The 26,431-nt window shown below is 48.5% G+C and overlaps 1 protein-coding gene and 1 long non-coding RNA gene across 4 annotated transcripts in view; one reads left to right on the forward strand and one right to left on the reverse strand.

The window, feature by feature from the left end:
- MAPRE3 (microtubule associated protein RP/EB family member 3) overlaps positions 1–26,431 on the forward strand; it is a 55,604-nt gene that overhangs the window by 20,040 nt on the left and 9,133 nt on the right. Inside the window, exon 1 of one of the 3 annotated variants that reach the window (XM_058287747.2) lies at positions 21,608–21,736. The exons of the other annotated variants lie outside the window; for them this stretch is intronic. The gene's annotated coding sequence lies outside the window, so the exon portion shown is untranslated. Of the gene's footprint in view, positions 1–21,607; positions 21,737–26,431 lie in introns of those variants that run through there. 3 annotated transcript variants of the gene reach the window in all.
- On the reverse strand, positions 6,122–21,387 carry LOC131275953 (uncharacterized). Its single transcript, XR_009183418.1, has 3 exons — positions 21,270–21,387; positions 8,287–19,636; positions 6,122–6,591 (listed from the first exon to the last, which is right to left on the reverse strand). It is a non-coding gene; the product is annotated as an uncharacterized lncRNA (long non-coding RNA).

Genomic DNA, 26,431 nt, shown 5'->3' on the forward strand with positions numbered 1-26,431 from the left:
TGTTGGCAGAAGAAACCAATTAGCTAAGTGATCATTAATAGCTGTGACCCTTCCTTGAATTTTTTTTTTCAACATCCGTATAGGAAGTCAGCATATTTATTTTTGTTCCCTGAGTTGTTTTGTCCCATCACAACCAGAAAGAAGACTGAAGTTTCTGGAGATGAGGGAAAACAGCTCCACAACTCAGCACAATGCTGATCAACGGTGGTGGGAGGTGCTTCCATGGAGCTGATGAATGGGAAAGTTTCCCACACGTTCTCTAGAGCAGGCCTTCCCAAGGATGGCCCTTTGACCGAGTCCCTGGGAAGGCCCGTGACAGCTGCACACTCCTGACCTCATCCCACATCCATCCCTCTCTGCGGTGCACCCGGGAATCTGCATTGCTAACAGCCCAGCCAGCTGATTCTTGTGCACCCCAAATGTTGAGAGCCTCAATCCTAAAGGGCTTCCTTCCTTGAGGTATAGGGGTTCAATCCCTGGCCTGCAGGGCTTCATCCAGAGGCAGAAATGATCCCAGCCACTCCCCAGCAGTAGGATTATCCTGCTCCTCTTTGTGTGCCAGTGGACCAGGAGCTCAGCATCTGTATGCTGAGAAGTCCCAGGTTTGTTATTCATCCTAGCTATCTTCTAGGCTGACCGCTTCACTACCTCAACCTTTTCACAGATAGCCTTTTAATTCCAGTGCCCTTGTCTCCCAGAATGATGCAGAAGCTCAACCTTGAGATGCACCTGCTTTTGCCTCTTGTTGTGCAATGGCCCAAAAAAGAGTAGGCTGGGGGGATTTTCCAACGGCCACTTTGCAGAGCGTTAATACCCCCCAAGCTCAGTGGGCCCCTGGGTATCCTCTGCAGGGTTGTGGCCAAGGAAGGAAATGGCTCGTCTCTGTGGCGAGCCGGACAGTGGGCAGGATGCTCTCCACGCACTGCCTCCACTGAGGGAAATAGCGAGCCAGGGTCTGTGCAGTGCAGGGGAAAGAGCGATCATATCATGGAGGGACTGAAAGTCAGGCTTGGATTCATTTCTCAGCTTCAGCTGGGAAAGTCAGCTCCCGGGGGCCTCTGTTTATCCTTCCGTAAAAAGAGGTCGTTGCCTGTTCCACTGCCCAATCACGAGGTCGGAGCTGGCAATACTTTTGAAATTCTGGGATGAAAGATGATATAAAACTACAAAGGGAAAGGATGGTGTTGGAGAGGGTGCTAGAAGACTAAGGCCAGGATGGTTAAGTGAGAGCAGTGTTCAAGGAATGTCAGGATTCTCTGCTCTGCCTCCAAGGGGACCTGCCCGGGACTCCGCTTGCCTCACCTGCCTCCTGCAGCATGTGGTGGGCACACACTGTCCTGTCAGGAGAGACGGCATGGTGGAGTGGTTGGGGGCGAGGACCTGGGAGTCACAGACCTACTGAATCAGAATCTGGGGTTGGGTGGGGTTGCAGGGCACCTGCAGTTTTAAGGCATCTGATGCACCTCAGTTGGCGGAGCGCAGCCTCCACGCCACCGACCGTTCCTGGGAGCAGCTGGCTATGCCCCACCTCCCACACACACATGGGCAGCCCCTCCCCACCTTCCTTCCCCCCAGGTCCCCCGGTGAAGCCTCACAGATACACACCCCCACTCGCCTTTCTTGTCCCTGGGGTCTGCCTACTACGGTGAACCCCAATTCTGCCTCCAGGGCCCGGATGACTGTCACCTTTGCCCAAAACTTTCCCTAATCTTTCCTGTGCAATCATCAAAGAGAGTGGGGTGCATCTCTATACACGTCGTGGAAAAGTAACCGTGGTAATTTTAGAGAAAAAGAACAGTTTCAGAATTAACATTTATATTGTGATTGTATTTTTTCTTTAAACAACTGTACAAATGTGTATTTAGTTTGAATATGCATATTAAAAGGCCTGGAAAAATACACTTACCTGCTAACAGGAAACCTCACTTTTTATTTTTATACATGTCTGGGTTATTTGGATTTGAATATTTCTTTTGTAACTTTTCAGGTGTAATGATAATCACCAAAAGAGTAATTGCTCAAATAATTACCAGGGAAGATTCGATTGCTGTTACGTTAATGTGCTATCCTTAATGGCAGGGCCTTGTCCTGTTTGTCTGCCTGTCACCAGTACCCAGCATTGTCCCTGACAGTCGGTGAATGGCAGTACATATTTCCTGAATTCAGGAGGTCTAGAGCAGATTCTGGGTCAGTCAACCTCAGGGAGGGTCAGGTCTGCCACTGAGACACAGCCTATCAGTTGTCACCTCCAGTCCTGGTAGAAGGACAATAGCAGGAAGAAAGTGATGGTGGTGGCTGGACGAATACCACCTACAACCTAAATCACAAAAGGAAGAATTTGATGGTGGTGGTGGGGAGAAGACGACTTTGGAGGTGGCAGTTGGCTACAACTGGTCTGTGCATCACTGTCATTCACTTGATTAAAAGTCACTACACAAGTTTTATGACTGATGTCTGCCTGCTCCAAAATAAACCCTACTTTTTTCAAAGCAGAGGAAAACTCCCTATGCACTTGGTTGAGCCCTGCAGAAATAAAAGAAATAGGTTCAATTTCACACTTTCTTTACCATCTGCTTTCTGGCTCCCTTCCCTCCAGAATCCTGTGGTCATGAGATTGACAAATGGTCTCTCCAGAAGGCCCTGGCACCACCCACATTCTTACATTTCTACAGCAGGTTCTCCAACTCTAAATTAGGCCAGGTGTAAACAGGTAACAACCACCCACGCTCTTTCCATTCCTTTCAAATCATATGCATTCCTCTTCCCCTTTCCTTGGCATAACTCACTGTCATAAAGCATGCAAAACTTGTCACCGTGACCTCGCAGGCCACATATGTGACCTTCGCCACCATCTCACACCTTTCCTTTGTGCCAGCTTCCAGTACTCTTCAGGAAATCAGAAACTTATTTCTTCTTTAACTAAAGGAGAAGAATAAATCAGCAATGTTCATATTTGTGGTATTTACATCTAAAAGCCATAGCAATACCTTTTGACAAAAAGTGATTTTAAAGTCATATTTTATGGCAAGCAGAAAACTCATTCTCACATAACGTTCTCAGATAATCTCCAAAAAAAAAAACCTTTGAACAGACCTAGGAGTTGGGGATGGATTGTTTGAGGGGAGGAGAGGCAGGTCACTCAGCCAACATTAAACACCTACTTAGACTCATGCTTTGGGAATAAAAAGACAAATATGAGACACTGCACTTGTCCCTGAATTCATGGTTATAGTTTTAATACACCATGCTGTCATCATGGAAAAGTGTATAAATCCCTTCAAACCAGAAAGAAATGAGGATTGATTTTGCCTTACTTACTTGCATTCTTGTGAAGATGCTGTGTAGACCAAAAGTGGGAAAATTGCCTCAAACCCTCCTTTTCCCATGTAAGATGTGGCTTCTGAGAAACACAGGATTCTATTTTCTTTCCTGTGACACAAGTTGCACTTTCATACCCTTTTACTATTCTGCCACTTTCCCCAGAGGGACTAGCTTCAGTGTCATAGAAGGGATTCCACGAGTTCCACTTTTCCTTTCTCTGGAAATATCATGCATGTTGCAACTGGAAGTACTGACAAGGTAAAAGGCAGGGCATTATTAAAATAAATCCAGAAGCTGATTTGTTCCAGCTCCCTCTCAGCACCTCTCTCCACCATCTGTTTTTGACAGTCACTCCAAGCTGTTCGGTGTCAAGATTACAGAGACCGCCCCACTGTGTGACACCATTTTTCCTAGTCAGAGCCTAAGGCCTTCTCTAGCACACAGCAAAGTTGTTCCCAGGGAGGTAGAGCTTCCTCCTGAGTAGAAGGTCCTGGGGAGTTCAGAAGGATGAGCTCCTGCCTGAGGTCTCTCTGGAGACGCCAAGTGGGGACTGAGCTCCTGGGGGTGGAGGGGGAATGGGTGTGCCTCCCTGCCCTGTGAGAGGGCCTGGTCAAGGAGCAGCTTTACCCACTTTGCAGCCTTACCCACTCTGATGTTTGTGGGATTTAGGAGACAGGACAGTTCTGGTCCTTTATGCTACCACCACAGTAGGCCCAGCTTGGTCCTGGCCACTGGCCAGATGTGAAAGTTCATGTCTGCAAGAAATCCAGGATCCAGGACAGACTCCTGGCCATGCTCTGTGAGTAAGAGGTGGGCTTCTCCCACCAGACAAGCGAGCTGAGAACCAGGACATGAAGGCACGCTTCCGGGATACCCCAGGCCTTGGCTCAGGCCCTGCTCTTTGTGGACGGGAGCTGTCCAGCATTTCAGCATACTTTCTCCTCTCCCCTTTTGGAAGGCACTGTGGTGATGACCTGGCTGTTTTGACTGCTTGATTGTGTGTGGTGTTCCCAGGCATCTGAGACAGGTCAGGAGCTAGCCTCCCAGGCCTGTAGTTCTGCCGCCTTCATAATCACCTCTTCATGGGAAAACTGACTTACATGTATTTGTTCTGGCACCTTTCTACCAGAAAGTCAATTTAATGTACCAAGGGATATACTTCTTCCCTATACCATGGTGCCTCGAAAATCAGGAAGTTAATCAGAGATTGCTTCGTGAGCATGGAATCAGAGCAAATGGAGTTGGGAGATGTTAAGAAACGCTGTATTAGCGATACCTTGGACAATCTTGATTAATTCTCTCCTCTACACTAGAAAAGACACCATTCTAGTGACCAGAATATCGATGTCAGCTAAACAGGTTGTTGCTCCAGCAGGCAGTGTTAAAATTGCACTGACGTCGTTTTACTTTCCAGACGTCCTTTTCCCTAGATTCCATAATAACCATCCCCTTCTGTTTATAACTGCCTTTACAGCCAGATTCTACACCATGACATGGTACAGTCTGTTTGTTGTTGTTGTTTTTTTGTAGTTTATTTTACATTGGTAAGTTTTAAGTCTGGTGCTGTCTCATGACATCTTGGGAGACATATCAGTCTTATTTACAATAACTCTAAATCACACGATTTCCTTTAGTTAATCCTGCCTAGAACACGTAGAGACTTGTTAATGATGAGCCAGATAATATTTTAGGATTTGCAGGCCATACAGTCTCTGTCACAACAACTCACCTCTGCTGTTGGAATGCACTAGGTACTATGGCAAAAATTAGCCATAGGGAATAAGTAAGTGGATGGGCATGGCTGTGTTCCAGGAAAACTTTGTTTACAAGAAAAGGGTGGAGGGGGTCTGGATCATGCTTTGCTGCTTCCTGCTTATTAGTCTTAATTAAAGAGGGGCTCATTCTTGTCCTTTCCTGGCTTTTGTTCAATCCTTTCTTATCCTAAACATTACTTTGATGCCTCTAACTTTCAGTCTTCAAAAGTGGTTTTCCTTCTTCTTGGACAGGACCAGGAACCCCTAGAGAAATAGCCTGTTCTGAGACTGAAGCAGGGAAAGTACAGGTTGGGCTTGGAACATCTTGTGCCAGAAAGTAAGAACTTCCTCAAAGCATGATGGGATGTGTCCAGAAGACATAGAGGCCAGCTGGAAGGGGCTCCTAGTGGCAATGCTAGGAGAATTTGAGCATCAAATAAATTTTAGTAATGTATTATAACCCATGGAATAAAGTGAGAATCCATGGTAACTAGAAAAACTAAATGGGGAGAGGAAGGGAAAGCTTGTCCTTAATGTCAAGGTGAGGAGAAGAAAGTGCTTTTCGAACAGGATGGAGAATCACCCAAGCCTCTTTCTGGAGAAGAGTGTGTGTGTGCTCTGGAAAAGCTCCCCAAGTGATTAGAGCGGCTAACGGGGTCCACAGATGTTCGGGCCACCAATGACAGTGGGCACACAGCAGTGGGGAGGGCTGGGCTTGAGCCCGCTCGCCCCTTCTGGCCTGCCCTCCCCTCTGTTCCTGGTTATCCTCATCAGGGTGTTCAGTCTTCTTGGAAACTGAAGAGGCCGAAAGAGGAGCTCTTGCCTCTGGGGGCCTGGGCAGTCATGAGAAAGAGATGAGACCCTGGGACTGTCCTTGAACTGGCAGAGAGCACCTCTAAAATGTTTCCTTTCTAAGCCCTTCACCCGAGGAACAGAAAAATCCCTGGGGGAAAAGTATCAAGTGAAAGATTGGTTCTCACTGTCCAGGGAACCCCCAGGAGAGAAAAGACAGGCCCATTAGCAGACAAAGGCGAGCCAGGTGGTAAGCCTTTCTAATATTTTTATTCTGTTTTGAACCAGTATATTTGCGGGGACCCACAATGTATAATACATGGTGTGAGGTCCCCACCTTCAAGGCATTTATCATCTGTTCGGGAAGATGCTGAAAAAAATTAAATTACAATGTAAAAGTTACATTGGAAACTTAAATGTTGTATGGCAGGATACTTATATATTTAATCACCAAATAAGTCATGGAAACTTGTAAAATACACTCAGTTTGGAGGAGTGAGGTATTGCGAAGGCCTGAGAGTCAGAAGTGACACAGAAGATTGAATCATGGCATCTCACCAGTAGAGAGCACCTTCAGGTGCCACCTAGAAACACTCGCCCAGGCCAGCCTTCTGTCTGGTTCTCGACTCCTCCAGGGCATCTTCACAGGGTGTCATCCAGCTTGAAAACTTGCCTCAACAGTTTTCTCTCCTTCCTGCAGTGGCCACACTGCCATTTACACGTGCTGGTGAAAAAAGTTTTTCTTTTAATGGGTCAGAGTCTATCTTTCAGTACCTTCAATGCTTTGGTCACAGTTTTACTCCTTGTGGCCACAAAGAATAAGTGGACCCCTTACTTTTCCCCATGACATCCCTTCTAGTAACTAAAGTCATTTCTTGTCTCCCTCTGAATTTTTCTTCTGCCTCTAAGCTAACACCCCCCACACTTTTCAGCAGATGCTCACACGGCATGGATTGGAATATATTTACTATATTTACTATCAGAGCCCCTCTCCTCTGAGCCTACTCCTGCTTGTGAATGCTCTTCTAAAAGCTTGCTGCCCAGAGCTGAGTCCACTCCACACGTGGTCTCAAAAACTCAGAGGCAAGCAGTATCACCTCCCGCATTCCAGAAGGAAACCTTATAACCATATTTCAAACCTGTGCTGATCTTCTAGCTATGTGACGTTGGGCAAGTCTCTTAAGCTCTCTGAGCCTCACTCCAGCTCTGCTAATGTCTGTGAAAAGACCATGTGCTCCAGGAAACTTATGGTAAAGAAGAAGTAGATGTGGTAAATACTGTATGTCTTAGATTTACCCCCACACAGTATCACAGAAGCACCTAGAGGAGTAGGTTAGCCCAGGGGAAGAGGAAGGGCATCAGGGAAAATGTCCAGGGAAGTTTACACTTGAGAAGAATCCCGAGGCATTTTTCAGGAGAAGTTCAAGGGCAAGGAAGGGAAGGGCATTCCAGACAGGAGAGGATGAATAAAAAGCTCCGAGGTATAACTCAGCCTGGAAGGATTCCTTACAGCTGGAACAAGGAGTGGGGAGGGGGCGGTGGTGGTGAAAGGTGATGCTGGGAAGGCAAGCAGCTGCTGTAATGGTGGTCTGCAGAGAGGTGGGTGTAGGTGGGTAAAGTGGAAGATGGGCAAACCTTAGTCTCCTCAGCTGTTAAATGGGGCTAATCATGCCTTCAGCACAGTATTTTTGTGAGGATTAAATGAAATAAGTAAGGGAAGTGGATTTGGCTCAACGGATACAACGTCAACCTACCACATGGGAGGTCCAGGGTTCAAACCCAGGGCCTCCTGACCTGTGTGGTGAGCTGGCCCACACGCAGTGCTGATGCACACAAGGAGTGCTGTGCCACTCAGGGGAACCCCATGCGCAAGGAGTATGCCCCATAAGGAGAGCTGACCAGCGCAAAAGAAAGTGCAGCCTGCCCAGGAATGGTGCCACACACACAGAGAGCTGACACAACAAGATGACGCAACAAAAAGAGACACAGATTCCTGGTGCCACGGACAAGAATATAAGTGGACCCAGAAGAACACACAACGAATGGACACAGAGAGCAGACAGCTGGTGGGGAGAGGGTGGGGAAGGGGAGAGAAATTAAATAAGTAAGTAAGTAAATAAATAAATCTACTTTTTTAAAAAACCTTAAGTGTTTAAAAAAAAATGAATTAAGTAAAATGCACATTAGGGCTGGGCCCATGTGAGGGACTAGTCAAGGGTCATTTTCTTCCCCAGCGTCGGTCATATAGCCTTTGTCAGTCCCATCACAAGGCTGACACACGTTGAGCTCCTGTGGCTTAAAAATTCTTGTCTTCAGCACACTGGGTTATTGTTAAGCCATGTCTCTTCCTTCCAGTTCATTTTTAAGATCTGAATACAGAGCCTCATATTTGTTTCTTTTGAATGGTTTAGCCTCTTACCATCCCCTGTCACAGCCGCTTGGGATCCTGGCTCAGTCAGTTCTTGTGGACATGGTGGGACATGAGCGTGACCTTAGGAGGAGCAGAGCATTCAGGTACATGTCAAGGCAGGGAGGTCGTCAGTATGAGGTGGACTGGCGGGAGTCGAGGAGTGCCTGGTGGAAGGAGAACAACAGTCCATCTGAAGCTGAGGATTTGAGGGATGGAGAAGTCAAAGAATAGTTGAGTTGGGAAAGGAAGTAGCATGAAATTGTCAACGCTGCCCAAGAAGTTTGGACTTTATCCTGTGAATCCATGTAGAAATAGAGGGCCCCTGGAGGATTTTGAGTGGGACAATTAAAGCATGTTCTCAGAAAGCTGGTCTTCCACGACAGGCCAAGAAAAATTGAAAGAAAGGAGATGAGAGGCAGGCGTTCCACCAGCCACAAAATGGCAATAATCTACACAATAGATGATGGCATAAGAATGAAAGGCATGAGATACAGAAAAATCAAGGACTTGATGGCAACTTGGCCAAAGTAAGAGATAGGAAAAGGTCCCAACTAAATGCACTTTTTTAAAAGATTGATTTATTCCACCTGCCTTGCTTCCTCTATCCCTCCCCCCACCCTGCTGCTTTTCCTTTCTGTGTCCATTTGCTGTGTGATCTTCTGTATCTATTTCTCTTTTTGTCTTTTCTTCTCATTTTTCCTCCTCTAGGATTCATGGGGTTTGATCCTGGGAACCCCTGATGTGGAGAGAGTTTCCCTGTCAGCTGCTCCACCTCAGTCCCTGGTTTCTGCAGCACTTCACCTTGACTCTCCCCTTTGTTTCTCTTTTGTTGTGTCATCGTCTTGCTCCATCACTCAGTTGCACGGGCACTGGCTTACCACGCGGGCACTTGGCTTGCCATCTGGGCACTCGGCTCTCCATGCAGGCACTTGGGCAGGCACTCGGCTCACCACGCAGGCGCTCACCGTGCAGGCACTTGGCTCACCGCACAGGCACCCATGCGGGCACTTAATGCACTTTTGAGATAGCATTTCATAGATCGTTGCAGATTTTTTTTTTTTAGCATTTCAGTGGATAATACACATTTAAAATATAAATGAGTTCTACTCTTATACCATAATATACGTTTCCACATTATCCTGATTAATGTTTCCATATCAATTCTGAATATATTTCTCAACATTTTAAAGCTGCAGTTTGGAAGAAAAAATGGGTTTTCCTAACCTGTTTATCTTTCTACCAATTTTCAGTTGTTGGTTCTTTCAAAGTAATGATTCCACAAGACTTTAATTCTGAAGATGCAAGTTAAACATTTTCCCACTTGCTTATTTGGGTGACTGACTTTCTACCTAAGTGTGTGGGCTTGTGTCAGTAGTGTGCTTTATCCAGATAATAAAACAACAATAAAAAATAGACTTCAGTGATTTCAAGCAGACACTCACCAGAGAGTGAATTCTGTGAGACTCATCTTCTGGAAGGTTCTTGAGGGTTTAAGGACACAGTCCCTGCTCAGGTGCTCACCGCTCAGCAAGGGAGAGGGGCATGAGTAGATTAGGTGCTGGGCCTGCGTCATATGACAGGTGTATGTACAGGGCTGCGGAGGCCTGTCCCTAGACGGCTCTTGTTATGGTAGGTCCTTGTTATGCCGTGACCCAATGAGGCAGGAAGAAAGAAGTAGAAAAGGAATGAGGGAAGAGGAAGAAGAGTGAAAGATTTAAAACAGGAGTAAGAGTGCAAGAAAATAATTTGCTCTTCGTTACACTCTATCATGTATAAAGTACTAAAGGATACATTATCTCCTTTGATTCTGCCAGGAAGCTTTGAGACAGCAAGAAATGACATGGGGAGAGGAGATGTGCCTGCAAGAGCTGGAGCCCCTTCCCGGGCATCCCACTGATCGCGCCCTCCTGACAGAGGCGGCCCCTCAGCAGGCCCAGGGAGAAGTCAGCGAGGACCCTTCTTAAAACCCTAATGGAAACCATGGGCTACCGTTGAGAGTACAGCTATAAAAGTGTGCTTTCATCAGTTGTAACAAATGTACCACACCAGCGCAAGGTGTGAATGATAGGGGGTATAGGGGAACCCTGTGTTATCCGCATGGAGAGGGAGAGAGAAGGCCATCGGACCTTCCAAAACACGTCATGCCTTTTGGCCCCATGATTCTCTGCTCAAGGAGGCAGTTATTTAGACAAAAGTTGAATGCTCAGAGATGCTAATTCCCCTACTATTTCAATATTTAAAATGTCCAGCAATTAGAGAATGATACTGGAGAGTAGGACGCAGCCGTTGACTGTTTCCCCATCTCCCTAACTGTGCTTTACAGTATGCACCGGGTCAGGCCAACGAATGTCCTACCCCAGACGTGCTCCTCCTGCAGTTTTCTCCATCCTTCCAGTGGCTCAGGCCAGAAACCTTGGGCCTTCCTTGACCTCTGTCCTTCACACCCCACAACCATTCTGCAGCAAATGCTGTCAGTTCCACCGTCAGTGAACAGTGGAATCTGACCACATCTCACTGTCCTCACTGCTACCGCCCTGGTCGAAGCCACCTTCTTTTCGTGCCTGGATCATTGCAGAATCCCCTGACAGCTTCCTCTTTTGCTCCCACCCTTTCGTTTATTCTCAACCTGGCAACCAAAAGAAAAATCCTCTTAAACAAGTTGGGTTTATTCTTTCTGTGCTCAAAACTCTCCCACAGCTTTCCACATCTGCATGAAAGCAGAGTCCTTACAGTGGGCCCTAAAGGTCCTATTCAGTGGATCTGACGAATGCCAACTCCCGATACACCACCAGAACAGCCTGTGATCCACAGGACTTACCAGTCCAAGCTGGGGGAGAGAGAGCACTGCCTTGTAAGATCTTGACCAAGCCGCAGAGGGCGAAGGGCAAAGTCAGGGTGTTTAGCAGACCTCCGAGTTTGCGTTAGTGAGGTGGTCGGGTCTTTTCTACGCAGGTGGCTTGATTAGGATTGGCTAGGAATCATGTTAGAATCATTTTTTTAAAGATTTATTTATCCCCCCCCCCACTGCTTATGCTCACTATCTGCTCTGTGTCCATTTGCTGCACATTCTTCTGTGTCTGCTTGTCTTCTTTTCTTGTCTTCTCTTTAGGAGGCATCAGGAACTGATCCCAGGACATTTTGGCATGGGAGAGAGGCACTCAGTTGCCTGAGCTGCCTTAGCTCCCTGGTTTGCTGTGTCTCTCATTCTCTTCTGTGTGTGTTTGTTGTGCTGTCTTGTTGTGCCAGTTGTCTACACCATGTGGGCCAGCTTGCTTTTCAGCAGGAGGCCCTGGGAATCGAACACGAGACCCTCCATATGGCAGACAGGAGCCCATCGTTTGAGCACATCCACTTCCATGTTATAATCATTTAAGACTGGTGGAAAGAGCAACGCAAGAATTGAGGGAGGGTCAAAGAATCTTGGGGTGCAAATAGCTGATGCTTTCTATTGAAGAGTTCATGGGCCTTTCCAGAAGTTTCTGAATAAAATGAATAAAGCTTATTTTCAGCTCTTATTTTCCTAGGCAAGAGTTTCATGGAATAGTCAAGTTTGCTGCTGAAAACAAGGAAATAGTAAAGTCATGTTAAGTAAGCTGTGTAAAGGTGGGGGTGGATGGTTTCTCATTGTCCTACTTATGGCCATTCTTTAGCCTGACCGAGTATAGGCCATTCCTATCTGAGGACAGGACAGTCCAGATCCCCACTGCTATTTGAGGCATCACAGTTGCATATCATTTCTACCCTCCATTAATTGTCAGGTCTTCCTGTTCTTTTCTTTTTTGTTGAAACAGTGGCTATGCAGCATATTTAAAACTCTGGAAATCACACATCTGAACACTGCAACTTAGACAGATGCTAAGAGGACTGATCAGACTTTATAGTTCACCTCTTAGCCAAGAGACAACAGTATCCAAATTCAACCAAGAGAATAGATCCCATCCCCAATCTGCAGAACCCCCAGACCAAAAATGAGGTGATTAGCCAAATTATCTAATTTTCTGATTTCTTCCTTTGCTCCCTAGATTTTTTAAAATAATTAAATATCCCAGAGAGGTCTGCAGGAAGGTAAGTATAACATTCTTCCCCTGAAACAGCACTTGTTCTCCCTTGAAAGGCCAATTTTATACCCAGGATAACTCTGTTCTCTCCACTAACCTTTCTGGTGAGAAGTTGTTTAAGGTGACAGCATCGTCTAACTCACTAGCTCTCTCTGAACCATAGCATGTAGGAGTCTCTCTACTTTCTGGGCCTCTTTTTTTTCTTTTTTTAGGAGGTGCTGAGGATTCAACTTAGGACCTTATACACAGGAATCAAGCACTCAACCACTGAGCTCCATCCACTCCCCAATGAGAGTTTGTTTTGTTTTTAGGAGTACTGGGGATTGAACCCAGGCCCTCGTATATGGGAAGCAGGTGCTCAACCACGTAAGCTACATCTGCTCCCCTCAGAACCTGTTATAGCATGAACTAAAGAGGCTTAAGGAAAGCAGAAAGGAATCCTGAATCCCCCTTCAGTGGTTATAGGGTTTTGGTTCTTAAATGAAGGCCCAGTTTTTCTCCTCCTTAAATTCGGTTATCTAACAGTCTCTTTCCTAGAGGAAAAATCAGTGGGCCAAAATGGACCCTAGGTGATGGCCAGGCTCTCCTGAGAGCAGGTGTCTGTTTATCAAGGTAACAAATTCTTGTCGAGTTTGCAGGTAGTAATAACAGGTAGGCTTTTGTGCCGTGAATCCAGTATCAATAAATGGGGTCTGCTTATGATCTGGTTTTGACCAAAATAGCACGCTGGGGTTTGTCAAACAGTGTTGTAATGTTTTGTTGCCACTCACTGAGAATAGTACAGCACTGGCAATGATGTTTGTAGTATTTGGTATTACAAAAGAAAATGAATTTTACTTGTAAGGTCTGTGAAAGTGAGACATCTTCCAAATATGCCACCTGTTCCCCATTCTTCTTCCAAGACCTATTTCTATGAAAGTTCATGTATAAAAACTAGCTCCCACAAAAGGTCCGTGTGTATCATTTTGGGGGAAATAGAAATCAGGAATCTCCTTCTGACATGCACAGGGTTGTAGAGTTCTGGCTGCTTGGTCTGTTGTGATATTTGCCATCCAAAGTTGTCTCCTGATGGTAGAGTCCAGTTACCCATGAAACTAACAGATTCATTATAAGGAACTGGAATCAAGGGAAGGTGGCTCCCAAAGAAAAATGTGTACAAGCCTAACAATCAATTCAATTACATGCTTTAGCCTGTTCATGAGTAAATTGTAGCCTGATATTGGCCTCGTACCAAGGAGTGACTAAGGATGAAAAAAAAGCACAACAGTTTTAAGAATGGCCTTCTAAATAAGATAATTAAAAGAAACCTTATACCAACAAAAGAGAAGAAAGACCAGGAAAATAAAAAACAAGAGAATGAAGATTAAAGTGTGACATTCTGCAGTCCTGTTCTGTGGATCTTGGATGGAAACTGTTTACTTCTTCTGCAGTCACCCATTTTAGTCTGAAGTTCTTGGGTGCAAGCTGTCTCCTTCCAAAATCTGACTGCTTCTGAGGCATCCTTAGCTTGAGGCCTCCGTTAGGGACAATCTTCTAGTGATTCAAGAATGATTTGTGCCTCTTTAAAAGAGACATGTGAACCCAGTGATTAGCCCCCTGGAGTGCCACTGTTGTGTTAGTTATTAACAATACCTGATTGAGTTCTTTCGATTGGAGTTCAAGGGCTGTCTTTCTCTCATGTCTCTTCCAGCGTATCTTGTCTCTAGTTTTAGGTAATGCAAAGGTTGTTTAGGATTGTGTTGAAGAAGACTGCTCACACCTATTGATGATAAGACTGGTTGTGTTGCATGAATCCCTTGCAGTATTTGGACATTTCTGCTTGCAGTGGTAAGGAATCTTGAATCATAGGTGATATTCCTCGTAGATGCATGGACCAGCTATTATTAACTCATAGGAGGACAGTCAGTGAACCCCTGAAAGAGCTGATCTCATTGTCATCAAAGCCAATAACAATACCTTAGACCATGGAAGTTTGAAAGTTTTGCTAATATGAGTTTCTCTGTTTCAATCTTAAGATATGACCTATCAACAAACAGGATTAAACCTGGATTTTCTAAAAGGGTTTCTAATAAATCTGTCTGGAGCACAGATATTTCACAAGCAGAAATTAAACAGTCATGAGTTTCCTCTTCTTCAGGTGATAGAAGGGTAGTAGGATTCAAAGTACTACTGCAGTGAATAGAAATATGTGAGGAGGGAAATAATAGGATTTCATGGATGGTAAGCCTACTTGTTGAGAAATGTGTATTTTCAGTGAGCAACAAATATGGTGCAGCCAGAAGGACCATCCAATTTAAAGGAGACCCTCAAACCAAGGTGTCGAAGCCTCTGCTAGTTGAGCTGCCATGACTCAGACAAGGCGGGGGGCGCTGCCACGCATCGAGAGAGACTGCGCGCAGCTGTTGGGGTCTGATGCTTCCCATGAGGTCCAGTCGTAGCACCAAGGGCTTGTTTGGAACTCTTGTGCACAAACAGGTAGAAAGGTTTATGATAATTAGGTAGGCCCGGGGTAGAAGAATATCGAAGGGCTAATTCTAACTCACAAAAGGCTCTTCATGTTTAGAGTCACAGGAAATCTCAGGTTTGGATGCTAAGGACTTGGTGAAGTCATATTGCGATCTGATAATTTCAGAAAAGTTGGGAGCCCACTGCCTGCAGTAGCCAGGGTTCTTCTCAGTCGTCTCTCAGGAACAGCTGGAGAAGTTTTGAATGGCCTAGATAGTCTTCCCAAGTAAGTGATTTTCCTCCTTGGGATGAGTCATGTTCTGGGCGATGAACTTTACTTTGACCGAATTGTAACTTCTCTTTGAAAACCTTGTGCCCTTTATAAACAGAGCATTTGGTAGCTGGAGTAAGTCTTACTTAGGGCTTCCCTCATCTTTAGAACTTTCCTCTTAGACACATACAACAAAAAGGACGAGGATAGATAGTAGTGCTGTCAGTCAGACAGATTTTCACCAAGGATAAAAGCTTTTTCAAAGTAAGATTAGCGAAACCAAAGGGTTCCTTCGTCCTAGGAGACAAAATAAACTCTTTTGGGAGATGAGTGAAAGAAATCAGTTCAACCCACCGCATGACTTACCTCACCCCTGCAGTCAGAGCGCCTCCACCTGGGAGGGAGGCCAGGGAGCCTCCACGAGTGGCTGTTTCCACGCCGAGGGTCTTGGGCCGGGCGGTGAGGAGGTCGCAACTGGATCCCAGTGGGATCTCCAAGGTTGTCGAATGCTGGCTCCCCAAGATGTCACCAGAACAGCCCGTTAGTAAGACAAGGCTAATTATAGTGATTCACAGTAAGGGATTCTGCTGCTCGACAGTCTCGAGAGCAGAGGGAGAGGAGCAAAGGCAGCATAGTCACGAGAGGCTGATGTGGGGTGGACGGCGGATCTTTCAACGTGGGGACTTGATTAGGATTGTGTAAGGCTCAAGAGCTGAAGACTGATGGACACGAGGTGAGGCTTTCATAGCAAGGGGTTCAGAGAATCTTGGGGTGTAAACTCTTGTCTGATGCTTTCTATTGAAGAGTTGATAATGAAGTTATTTGCAACTTTACTTTCTGGACAAGAATTTCTAGGTGAAGTTAGACATGAAATGGTGCCTGCAGCCCGTTTTTGTAAAGAAGTGTTATTGCAACGCAGCCACACCCATTTTTACCTGTTGTCCTTATTGGCGTTACGATGGCAGAGTGGCCAACAGAAGCCATGTGACCCACAAAGGAAATAGGAAATAGGAAAATAGGAAAATATTTGCTATCAGAAATATTAGTAAAAAGTTGGCCTACGCCTGGTGTAGACAGGAGGCTGCGTAGAGGTAGCTGCTTTCAGTTCTCAGCTCCCCGACCTCATTTCTGACTCCCCTCCCCTCACTCACCTAGTCCTTGCTGCTCTTGAAATGCACCCAGCTCCTACTCCAGGGCCTTGGTACTTGTGGTTCCTTCTCCCTAAATACGCTTCCCGCAGATATTCACTTTGCTCACTCCCTCACTTCCATCAGAATCGTTACCTCCAGGTGTCATGTTCTCCAGGGGCCTTCCCTGACAGCCCTATTTAAAATTGCAAACCCCCCCTCAGCCCAGAATACATAAAGAGCCCCCCACACTCAGCAGTAAGAAAACAATCCAGTTAGGAAACAGGCAGACGACATCAGGGAAATACAAACAAAAGCCACGACGATATACCACTACACACTTCTTAGCTCAGATAAAAATCCCAGACAACGCTAATCGCTGTTGAGGCCACAAAGCATCTGGATTCCTCAGACGTGGCAGTTTCTTATAAAGGAACACACACTTACCATATGGCCCAGCCACTGCCCTCCTGTGTCTTTATGCTTGAGAAATGGAAACTTATATTCACACAAAAACCTGTGCACAAATATCCATAGCAGCTCGGCATGAAATCGCCAAAAACTGGAAACAACCTAAATGTCCTTCATTGGGTGAAAGGATAAACTGTGGTGCATCAACATGCACTCCCAGTGCCTTGGTAAGGAAGGAATACTACTCAGCAGTAATAAAGAGCAAAGCCATTGACCCTCTCAGCAACTTGGCAGCATCTCAAAGACATTGCTCCAAGGGGAAAAAAGCCTATCTCAAAAGGTTACTCTATAATTCCATTTATATAACGTTTTCAAAATGACAAAAGTATGGTGATCGAGAGCAGACCTGTGGTTTCCAGGGGCTAGAGTTGGGGTGTGGGTGTGGCTATGAAGAGTCCCTTTGAGGGGCTAGAACATTCTGTATCCTGGTAGGGGTGTGGTTATATGAATGTGTATATGTGATAAAAATGTCATAGAACTATGTGCCAAAAGTAAAAGAAAAGAAAAAGAGTGCATGTAAAAGCTGATGAAGTCCAAATAAGATCCGTAGGTGAGTTACTAATGTGTGCCAATGTCAGTTTTCTGGCTTTGTTCATTGTTATGCAAGACGTTATTATTGAGGGAAGCTGGAGGAGGAGGGCACCTGGGAACCCTGTTCTATTTTGCAATTGTTGAGGCTGAAACTATTTCAAAATTAAAAGTTTACCAAAAATTTGTGGGGGGGACACATTTCTGCAACAGCATTTAGGAATATTGTTTGTACATAGAAAACATCACAGAAAGTCCCTGAAGAATTATAAATTTAATGAGGTTTCTAAGCACCGTAATTTCATTCATTTCATTTGGAAATTATGCTCATCTATTTTAACTATAGATTATTATAAATACTTTGTATTGTTACAAATACATACATGAAAAAAGAGAAAGATCCCTTGGTGAGTTTCCCCCAGGATAACATCAGTCCTTAACTGTGCAATGATGTCTGGGAATATGGCTTTGTCTACCTTTTCAAACACATCTCCTGCCCCCCACAAGCCTTCTGGGGCAAAGTCTTTGCAATCCTCTCCTTCCTCCCCACACGTTCTCCTTTCTTTTCAACTCTTATTTGCTTGCTGAGCTTCTCCTTCAAGGCCCAACTCAAATGATGCTTCCTCCAGGAAGCCTTCTCTGACCTGGAGGCAGAGCTGCTACAGCAGCATGTTCCTGCAGCTGGCCAGGTAGTGCAGTGTGTCACCCCGTGGTCATCTGTTCCCGTGTCCGTGAGCACCTGCAGGGCCCAGCCGGGGCCCCCTTCCTGATAAGCAAGCAAGGCAATCAGAAGTTCAGCAAAGGCCTTACGCATCAATTTTGTTCATTCTTCCCTGCCTTCGTCAGTGCAGTAATTTTCAACAAAACTAATTTCAAAAGGGGTTCTGATTAACCACAGTGAACCAGAGAGGTAAATTAATATTTAAAACCACTTTCCAAACATTCAGCTTAGTTACGACTTTGTTTTACTTAAATTTTTGCCCATTCTTTCTTTGTTACTCATGATACCGTGTTGCAAAAGAGCATTAGAAAGCTTGTGAGGTTGCACCCATGAGCCTCCTGGGACAAGTAAGATGTGAAACTTAAGAGTAGGATATGGCTCCTGAAGGAGGCCGGGTGGCATGACCGTGGAGGCCATAAGCTCATACTTAACCTGAATTTCACGTCCAGCTTTCGATGATAGAAGCAAGGTGTTCTCCCGCCTGCCAGCCGTCGTGACTAGTGTGCCGGCAGGGCTGTAGCAGACACAAATGACCTCAGTGACAAACTCCTCAATGTCCTCATGGCCAAATGATCTCGGACTCCTGAATTGTCAGCAGGCCTAGCTTCTGTCCCCACACTCGAGTCAAATGACTCAGCATCTCAGCGTTTCTTCCCGCACAATCCAGTGACCACTGCCCCACCTGCAGCCTGGCAGCCTCATTAATCAGGGCAGATGACCTCCTCCTTGACCCTGGCCTTCCCTCGGCTCCTGGGACCCCCCGCCTCTCCGTACCCCCTCTCCTTTGACTGCAGCCCCAGTGTTCCTCCAGGATGTGGTCCTGGATCTTACGCTCGTTTCAACAAATAAATGGAATAACCTGTTTCCCATGTCCTCGTGCCCCACCTTCTCGTCACTGCTTTCTGACATCCTGCTGTCTTTGCAGGCTCAAATCAGGTGCCGCCTTCCTCCCGAAACCTGCAAACTACCGTGTCCCCACTTGTCCTGTATGCCCTCCTGGAGCACGGAAAAGCCAAATGTCCTTTTGCTATTTAGCACTTGATATATTCTGGTTTGTGGGGTTCCCTGTTTATGAATTACTCTTATTTCTTCAACCAAACAACGGCTCCTTACAGACAGGACACATGCCTTTGAAAATGACCCTTGACCTCATGGTGCCTCCCGGTGTGTGCAGCACATGGCGTCAGTGGTCAACACATACTTGCCGACCGAGATGAAGGCACATAGAAAGGAGGAGAGCGCTGAAGTGTCCTCTCCCTTCTCCTAATGAATGCCCCAGGAGCTAGAGCAGAGCCAGTTGTCATGCACAGACTGTGCAAACATGAATCACTTGCCCTGCCTTAGCAGGGTGGGCGCAGGTGGTCTGGTTCACACACTGGCCTGGCCACCGCTGGAGCTGAAGCAAGTCACTCCAAGCAAGAAATGAGCCTTCATTTCTTCTTGTGTAAAACTGAGATGATATCCAAGGCTTTCTGGAGACAAATGCTGTAATGCACAAGAGGGGCATTCACGGTGGGAATTCCAGGCACCTCGGCAGGCCAGGAGAGAAGCCGTCTGAAGGCAGGCAAGCTTTCTGGTCCCTTCCAGTGCACGCCCACACTGGGCACGGGCTGACTTTATCTCCCATGGGCTTAGTCCTGCTGGGCAGGTAGGGTAACATCTTGGGGGTGCGAAGGATGACATTTGGCCGCAGAGAGGACAGAATGAAACGGTTCTGGCCATCTTCAGGGTAGATGACCTGGTGGAAACGTTAGAGGATAAATGAGCATGTGCGCTGGCAAAAGGACAAGGAAATAAAACTGGAGGGGTTCTGGGAGGAGACCGGACATAGGATGGGAAGAAGGATGGGAGCAGAGAGAGGTGAGCCTGGGGCTGGGGAAGTCAGCTAGACAGTTGATGGCATCCGGGCATTTCAGAGAGCCCTCCAAGCAGGGTGTGCGCGTACCGCTTGGCCGTAGACCACAATGTAAGCCAGACTGTGTGAAGAAGCAGAGTTTTAAGGGACGATCAAGTGTCACGACTTGTATGTGTTCCCAGAGGCACAGACGTGCTCCTGGGGCCTGAAGGGCCATTAAGCAAAAGCCCTCCCCCTACCGCTGCCGCAAGCATGGATGTCGTCTTCCCAGCAGTCCCGCCAGCTCCACAGCCCCCGCTCCCCTCTGCCCTGAGGCCCGCTGCAGGTGGCCAGCCATGCACGCCCACAGCAGGCTGGGCGCTCCCCCAGTGGTGCTCACCCAGCAGGACCAGGGCGGGTCCTGCCCGGGGAGTCCTCCCACCAGGTCCTCAGTGTCCCCTCTCTGGCCCCAGCTCTGAGGACATCTGCCAACACCGTGGTACAGGTTCTCTCTTTTACTGTGGTCAAAGAAAGATAGTTGACACACCCCTTGCTGGGCGCCCGGGCTCCATGCCGCCTCTGGTGGTGTGTGACTGGAGTGCAGCGAGCATCCTGTCCTCCCCACCCACCCAGCAGCTCCCCCACAGGGCCACCAAACCAGAAATGGAGGCCAGAAAACCGCCCTTTCTCAGCCCACCCCCACGCAGCAATCCTGTGCCCTCATTTACACCTCCCATCCGTTCACTCCTTCACCAGTGCTAATCAAAGAAAGAAGTGGGCACCAAAACTCCAAAAGCCGCACGTGCTCTCTCTGCCTGCTGGTGAAGCCGCAGAGGACCAGGGGCCCAGCCTGTCCCAGCTCCCTCCACAGTGACTCCATCCCTCCCAACCCAGGGCCACCGTCACTGTGGACGGGGAGGTGAACATGCCCGGGATTCTCTAGCTGCTCAGATCCCAGGGAGGGTGATGAGCCTTTGGTTCTTTCTCATAACACCCCAGACTCAGTTGTCTCATCATTCTGACCCTTCCCACAGGGAAACTGAGGCTCGGCTCCTGACGTGACTTGCCCACATCTTCTGCCAGAAAACCTCTTTATCGCAGCACACGGCTTCCCAGGGGTGTGCCCGTGTAGCCTTGATGGGTGGCTCAGCTGAAGTTTATTGACTTAAAAAGCCAGCGTTGGAGGAACTTAGGGATCGCCAGGGAAGAACCTTTAGCAAGGTTTGCCTTTCTGGCTGCCCACCTGGGGGGACCCTACTAAAATGGAGCCATCTGTGCAAGTGAGAAGGAGTTTGTTCTGTTTATCCCACTCCTGGTGCCCATGAGCCCTTTGAGTTGTGGCCAGACAGACCATTCTGGGCCCCTCACGGCTCCTCCCGGCTGTGAGCGCATCACTCCTTAAGAGTTCAGACCGTTTCACAGGACACTTCCAGGACTCCAGGGGCTGGGACCTCAGCAGGGCTCAGGGTCTCAGAGAAGAGCTGGGCGACCCCAAAGTGTGGTGAGAACAGGGTCCTGGAGAAACCCCAGTCCCTACCTGAACTGACCACCATCCGGTTCCCCATCCTGGATCTGCCATAGTGGGCGCATGCGGGGCCCCCGCCAGCCCCGGCACTCCCCCACCTGCCCATCTGTGCCTCGGGCTCAGGCGGCTCCGAGAGGCCGAGCCTCTGCAGCGGGCAGGTCCTGCTCAGCCGCGAGAAGGTGATTGGCTGGGTCTGCCAGGGCTTTGTGACCCGCCGCCAGGGCTCCTCCCGCTCAGAACCCCGCACATACTGCCTCCATGCAACCCCAGACTCCCCTGGAGGCGTGACCCAAGGGGGCGAGGGGTGGCAATCGTGCAGATTTTCCCAACAAGTGCCTTCAGCCCCCCGGGCCTGGACAGGAAGGGGCAGCCCAGTGACCATGGGCATAGCCCCACGGCAGGAGCGGGGGACGTTTGGCAGGCTCCGCACGGTTCTCGCTCCTCCGCTCCCCCAGCACCTGTTCCAGTTTTCCTGTCTGGTAGGATGGCATCTCCTCGGAGCGGTGTATGGGAAAGCTAGATGTGGGGAGGGGTCATGGCCAGCGCCAGCTTCAGGAGGCCCGGACGGCTTTCCCCAAGCAGAAGGGGTGGGAAGAGAGCACAGTTCTTCGAATGGCTCGCTTCTGGGCTGGCCATCCCGTGGTCTCAGAGACCTGAGGCAGGAGGTGTGTCAAAAGTCCTTGGATTTGGCCTGTCTGCCCCAGAAATGCCAAGAACCCTGACCAGATTCTTACTGCGTGCCAGGCTGTGGGCTCAGTGCTTTGTATACGTGGCTTGCTTACTCCTCATCCCAGCTCTGTGAGGTGGGGGGACTGTTACTTCCCCCATTTTATATATATATATATATATATATACACACAATAAGTGAGGCCTAAAATCAAGCAGCTAGGAAGTGGTAGAGCCGGGATTTGAACCCACGTGGTCCAGCTGGAGATCTGGTGTTCTTTTTTTTTTTTTTTTTAAAGATTTATTTATTTCTTTATTTCTCTCCCCTTCCCCCCCTCCCACCCTGGTTGTCTGTTCTCTGTGTCTATTTGCTGCATCATCTTTGTCCACTTCTGTTGTCGTCAGCGGCATGGGAATCTGTGTTTTGTCGTCAGCGGCACAGGAATCTGTGTTTCTTTTCGTTGCGTCATCTTGTTGCATTAGCTCTCCATGTGGGCGTGTTATTCCTGGGCAGGCTGCGCTTTCTTTCACGCTGGGCGGCTCTCCTTACGGGGCGCACTCCTTGCGCGTGGGGCTCCTCTACGCGGGGGACACCCCTGCATGGCAGGGCACTCCTTGCGTGCATCAGCACTGCACATGGGCAGCTCCACACGGGTCAAGGAGGCCCGGGGTTTGAACCGCGGACCTCCCGTATGGTAGACGGACGCCCTAACCACTGGGCCAAGTCCGCCGCCGATCTGGTATTCTTAACACGCTGCCTTGTCGGCACTTGCTGGAGGCATGCCCACCACCCCCTACAGGACAGGAAGGCCCAGTGAGTCTTTCCTAGCCGTGCTGGGACAGGGGGTGTGACCTGGGGACAGGAGCGGTTCCAGTCAGTGCTTCCAGGGACCAGGCAGAGCAGGGCTGAGCTTGGGGTAGAGTTACCCTAGGGAAGTGAAGAAGACTGGAGGCCTCCAAATTGTCTTCAAGATATGTTTGTAGAAGTTAATTTCTTTCCATTAAAGATTAAAATAATAATAATATTAATCCATGGAACTGCTCAACACTAACAGTGAACCCTAAGTTAAACCACGGGCTATAGTTAATAGTATAGTTTTAAAAATGTGCTCTCATCAGTTGTAACAGATGTAACAGCCCGATACAAGGTGTGAATGATAGGGTGGTATGTGGGAATCCTGAATTTTATGCAGGATTGTTCTGTAAACCCACAACTCCCCTAAGAAAATAATGATAATAAAAGCTAAAATTAGATGTAAGTTGATAATAAAGTGTAACCTCTTGACCTATTAAATATTAAAATGGGAGATTTCTGAGTTATGCAGACTTACTGGAATATAAGGGCTTAGATCTAAGGGCATGCAGCCCTGGATGTCTGGGAAGGAACCAGATGGCCTGGTTCTGACCATGGGAACCTGTAGTTTGGTTGTTTTGTTTTGTTTTTCTTTCTTTGAGGTGCTGGGACTGGGGGCCGGGACCCTGGATGTGGGAAGCCAGCGCTCACCCGCTTGAGCTACATCTGCTCCCAACTGTGGCTTGGTCTTTTTTTTTTTTAATTTATTTTTATTTATTTCTCTCCCCTCCCCGCCTTTGTCTGCTGTCTGTGTCCATTTGCTGTGTGTTCTTCTGCATCCATTTGCATTATCCAGTGGAACTGGGGAGCCATCTCTTTTTCGTTGCGTTGTCTTGCGGCGTCAGCTCTCCGTGTGTGCAGCGCCACTCCTGGGTGGGCTGTGCTTTTTTCATGCAGGGCAGCTCTCCTTGTGCGTGGGGCTCCCCTACACGGGGGCGCCCCTGTGTGGTATGGCACTCCTTGTGTGTGGCAGCACTGTGTATGGGCAGCTCACCACATGGGTCAGGAGGCCCTGGGTATCGAACCCTGAACCCTCCATATGGTAGGCGGATGCTCTATCAGTTGAGCCACGTCCGCTGCCCTGTGGCTCGGTCTTGATGACCATTTCCCAGGCCCTCAGCCTGCAGAATGGCCAGGAGCTCCACCTCTCCTGATGAGAGCTGACCACCCGTCCCGTTGCCGCTGAGTGCACCCTGAACTTTATGGGGCCGGCTTAGGAAACAATTTAGCACAATCACAAGATTAAACCTCCTCAACTTTTTCTCCCATGACTCCAGACCCAACGAGTCAAGACGGCCCTGCAGAGCAGGCTTTTCCCAAGGTCACTTCCCTCCCAGCTGACCTGGAGGGTGACCTGCCACACCCCAACCAGGGCCCATTCTCCTGACAGTCACCATGTGCCAAAGAGAAAGGCAGAAACAGAGACGGGGTTGTGGGCAAATGCCTCGCACACCTCTGTGCCCTAAAGCTAGTCTGGTTTGAGTCCAGGCCTGGGTCACCCCCAGTCCAAAACGCCATCAGAAGTTGGACCAGCTGAGGATATTCCCTTAAACGTGTGGTTTAAGGGATAGAGAAATTGCTTTAGTTCAGCGCAGTCTCAGGGCAGAATCGCAGCGCAGACCCGGTGTTCCAGGCCATTCCAGCCGGTCCACTCTTGGGAGACATCTGGGTCAGTAGTAAGCCCTCCACTCAACCCCCTTCCTGACACCACGTGCTGTTGAGCCAACCAGGCTTCCTCTTTGAGAACCAGCTCAAGGTTAGGGGCTCTTCCTTTTCTTCCTTGAGCTAAGGGAGCGAATGGGCTGGGGATGGGGGGAGGGCATTTCGAGGAGCCTCAGCTCAGGACCTGGGTGCCACCTGCTGGCCATAGTTTAGTACTAGTCACAGGACCGAATCCAGGAGAGACAATGAAAAGGACACCCTGCTTTCTCCCTCGGATGGCGAGTAATAAGGAAACTGGGAGACTGGCTTCTCCGTGACCTTCTAGCAAGTGTGGCAGAGAATCCTCGCATAGACCCCTGGATGCCTTGGAAGAGGCCTCTTGAGCCAGCATGGACCCCAGCCAGGGCAGAGAGTACCATCCACCGCCGAAAGAGCCTGACCAGTCCCCCAAGAGGACAGAGGCTCTGTTCCGAGGATTAGCTGCCTGCCCCACCCACATCCTCGAATTCCCCAGAAGGGGTGACAGCGAGATTGTTGTCCCTGAAAGGAGCCTTTCTTCCCAACTTCCTTCCTACAAGCATTGTTGCCACTTCTTTGGGACTCTAGATTCAGACTGCTTAAAGGTGTAGAAAATATCCTTTCATCCGGTACTGACAAAACAAGGAATTTCTGGCCAAGCCGCCTTTCTCAAGTCCCTGTGAAGCTCTCAGTGACTCTTGGAGTCCTGCTAGCAAAGTCTTCAGTTGTGCTCTGGAAGAGAAGCTGGAGGCTTTTCCTACTACCAGGGAGGAGGACGGCTAATACTGTCGCCCCCCGGCAGGTGGCACAGCACCCCAGCCTGTGCCATCCCCACACAGGCCAGGGGATTGCAGCTACGCACATGCAGGAAATGAGGGCGGTGGGTCTCTGTGGGTCTCACACGAGACAGGAGATGTGGCTGTGCACCACCATCGGGGCAGTAAATCACACCCTCCGCAGCTGTTCTGAAAAGTCTCCTCGGCAGTGCACGCCCAGCCTTGGCATGACCGCTTCCAGGCAGGCTGCCTACAGGGTGAAAGACCATGGACTTCCATTTAAACAAAACAAAACAAACTGGAGGACTAGTTTGCACTAGGACCGTCACCTCTGCTTTTCTCCCAATAATCGGCCCTTGAAAATCACATTCGTTGAATGGAACAAAATCCCGAAAGTGGCTCAGGAACTCCCAGGGCCAACCTAAAACCACCCTACACCTCCCAGAACCACCCCTGGCGAGCCCAGACCCTCTGAGCCTTAGCAGTGCTGACCCGAAGCTGACCCCGAGCCCTGACGGCCCAGGGGCCTGGACACAATGGCCCCCGGACCCGAGGCCCCCGGGTGAGGCCTGCCCGGACCAGAATAGCCCGCGCCCTGCGCAGCCAGGTCCCGGCAGGCCCCGCTGCAGCCTCCGGGGGCCTGGCCGGTCTGACCACGTGCCCTTTGGGGGCCGTTCAGAGCCATCTCTAACTGCTGGCGCTGTCCGTCCTGGCTTCCTGAATAGCACTTACTGTTTCCATTCCATTTCTGGACATTCGGTTATACTATTCTCATGCGTTTGTCTCCCCAGAAGACTATAAACTCCTTGAGAAATGGGCACAACTTTTCTGTTTCTCACAGTTCCTAGCAAAATACATGCTCTTCAAAATTAAGTGACCTTTCCCTGGCCCTGCTGAGTCGGCCATCCACTCTTTCCACCCTGACTGATGTTCCTTCAGGCGAATCTCCTGCAAACTCGGAAATACTTTCCTAACTCCAGCCTGTGCAGTCCCACTTCCCATCACGGTTGGGCCAATCCACTGAGAATTGTCTGGAACCCGCAATCAAAGAAGGTTAGGAGGAAGGGACAGACATAGAAATGATTTAATATGATAAATGCCATGCTTTCAGGTATGCTCAGGGTGCCATAGAGACACAGAGGAGGGGCGCGTCTCCCTGCAGACATGTTTGGAGAAAGTTTCCTGGAGAGCAGGCATCC

Source organism: Dasypus novemcinctus, chromosome 25 (genome assembly GCF_030445035.2).
Source record: "Dasypus novemcinctus isolate mDasNov1 chromosome 25, mDasNov1.1.hap2, whole genome shotgun sequence".
Taxonomy (NCBI): domain Eukaryota; kingdom Metazoa; phylum Chordata; class Mammalia; order Cingulata; family Dasypodidae; genus Dasypus; species Dasypus novemcinctus.